Here is a 2,678-nt window from a genome sequence, read left to right on the forward strand (position 1 = left end):
TTCTAAATACATCTATTGATAGAATAGTTAGTAATGATGCGGGAATCTGGTTACTTCATATTTATCGAGCGAACTGGTGCCCACAGAAAGTAACTCGAAGGAAGCAGCAAGGCTGACAAGCGCTGGTGGCGGTGGGCGAATCGAGTGCATCTGTGTGCGACCTGGCTCTATTTATGCGCAGTCACGGTACATTCGAGAATTGTCAGCGCATGGCCGGAACGCTCGAGAACGTTCAAGTTTCCACGTGACGACCGGCCAACAACAATACATGAGAACAGGCGTCAGGTAGAATGAAAAGATGGCGAGAAGCGACGGTTCAAAAGGAAGATGAAAAAATACAGATGGGCGCCAAGCCAAACCAAACGAAACAGCACGTGCAAATATGAAACGGGGCATAAATAGCGTTTTTCGTCTTCGGGTTTAATTTTTATTTTCACGTCCGTGACATCATTTCCTGAACGAGGGAATTTTATTTTTCATTTTAAACTCACCCTACCAAAAAAAATGTTTTTTTCTTCAAGTTGTTTTCGATTTTAAACGGAAAAGCACACAAAAGAAGATCAAGGTTAAGCCGGATGGCTCCAACAGGAAAATGAGCAAAACCCAGTGAAGACTTTGGGAGTTTTGAACCCTTGAATTATGTGCATAAAAGAGGAAGGGCAACCCTATACGAGGACCCACGGAGGACAATGTAGACACAACCATCAGAACAAGATACAACTTAGCAAACGTTAAAAAAGTCGTTGAAAAAAAAAAAAAACGAAGAAAACGCAGAATTATGTTAATGAGCAAAAGCAGGGAAAAAAACTAAAAATGAAAAAGATGTTTCCGCCCGGGATCGAACCGGGGACCTTGCGCGTGTGAGGCGCACGTGATAACCGCTACACCACGGAAACCGGGGTTGGAGCACTGTTCGAAAAGCAAGATTTTCATTCTGCCGTTCCATCTAACGTTTTGCATTTGTGCTGTAGGCTTGCTTTTTTGATGTCAGAACAAAACTAAAACGATTGACAGTAATCTTAATCGTGCGTATAACGTCGGAGTGCGCAAAAACGTATTTGTAGACGTCGTGTATATGTCCATGCGCCGACACTCCAGCACCCTTTCGTATACCTAATAACAAAACAAACCATCCCTACCCAACACAAAAAAAAGATATATATATATATATATATATATATATATATACAGGGTGTCACAAAAAAAAATACAGGTTTTTTTTTACCGCAAAAATAAACTAGGCATCGCCGAACGCTCATTCTCTGCCCAAAGGTAGCGCTAGAGGTCACAACCAGATGGCAAAGTTTCAGACCGATCCGATAACTTAATCAATTCCAAAGTTATAACTGATTTTCTGAAAAGTTCAATGGGAAAATGGAGCCCGTTTTTGCCCGTTTTCTGTTTTTGGTGCCATAGAGCCCCATGTATTCGAAAACTCCGTCGGCCGCCATTTTCCCATCGAAATATTCAGAAAATCACTTATAATGTTTGAATATGGTATGGGATCGGGCTGAAACTTTGGCATCTGGTTGTGACCTCTAGCGCTACCTTTGGGCGGCGAATGAGCGTTCGGCGATGCCAAGTTTATTTTTGCGGTAAAAAAGACCGTGCAAATTTTCTTTCGTGACACCCTGTAGATATACGAAGTGAGCAATCGCCTTCTGCTACTCCGATTTTATGCACAAGATTAAATTTACTTTTTCTTTTCTTTCCGGTGGGGTTGCAATTTAGTGTTTTAGCGCTTGGTTTTTCGTTACCGCACATTCATCGTGCTTTCGAAAGGATCTTCGGAGGCTCCATACGTCCTGCGTTCAATTTCTATATATGCCGATTTTGATAGTAACTGGCATCGTACCCACGTGCACTCGTGTAATCACTACTGCATTATTTACTCCGGGTAAATTATGTTCCACGCGCCACACGCGCACGCCTTCGCCGTATTAAAGCTGCAGTGTAAATAATCAAAATAAAGTGTTGACGATTTAGGCATTTTGTTTTAGGCATTTGCTTTAGTAAAGTTACTACTGCTGAGGTCAGCACGTGCGGCTCGTTCATGGGAAGCTCCTCCCACTCGTTCCACTTTAGCGGTAAGCTTCTCCAACACCTTCCCACAAGGTGGAAAGAGCTTGGAGGAGCTTCCACTGAACTCTTAACCTGCCACCTACCATAAACCGCAATACTTTTTACTTAATTAATACTTGAACCATCGTATAGCAAGCTAATGCCTCCACTGTATTATATAGAGCTGTTTTTTGTTTATTGAATACAATTTATTTTAGAGAGAAGCCGTGGGAGCAACACAAATGGGGTCTGCGCAAGTGAGGTATACGGCCAGGCGGACATTACGTTAAAAAAATAATGCAATAGATGACTAATTAATAAAAATTAGCTAACTCCTTTTTAATTAGACGATTTATAAGACATGTTTATATTGTTGAAATTGAGGCAATCATTGTTAAAAACCAACCAAATCTTTTCTTTTTTTTTTTACCACGCAGTTTGAGTTCTTTAGTGCCAAATTTTGTTCTGGAAATCTGCGTACCGAAACCAAACGCGTGATGTTCGCCGGAAGGACATCGCTCGGTTGACGCCGGAGAGTCACGTGTTAATGACAAAATTTGCGTCACTTTTGCGTCACAGCGTCCCAGAGCTTATTACAGACGGCGTTCCGTGATTGG

The 2,678-nt window shown here is 41.9% G+C and overlaps 1 non-coding gene across 1 annotated transcript; it reads right to left on the reverse strand.

Annotated features, from left to right (window-relative positions):
- Nucleotides 1–823: 823 nt before the first annotated feature.
- Trnav-cac lies at nucleotides 824–896 on the reverse strand. Its single transcript has one exon. It is a non-coding gene; the product is annotated as a tRNA-Val (tRNA).
- Between the last annotated feature and the right edge of the window lie 1,782 nt (nucleotides 897–2,678).

The sequence above is a fragment of the Ixodes scapularis genome, unplaced genomic scaffold (assembly GCF_016920785.2).
Source record: "Ixodes scapularis isolate PalLabHiFi unplaced genomic scaffold, ASM1692078v2 ptg003762l_1__unscaffolded, whole genome shotgun sequence".
Lineage (NCBI taxonomy): Eukaryota > Metazoa > Arthropoda > Arachnida > Ixodida > Ixodidae > Ixodes > Ixodes scapularis.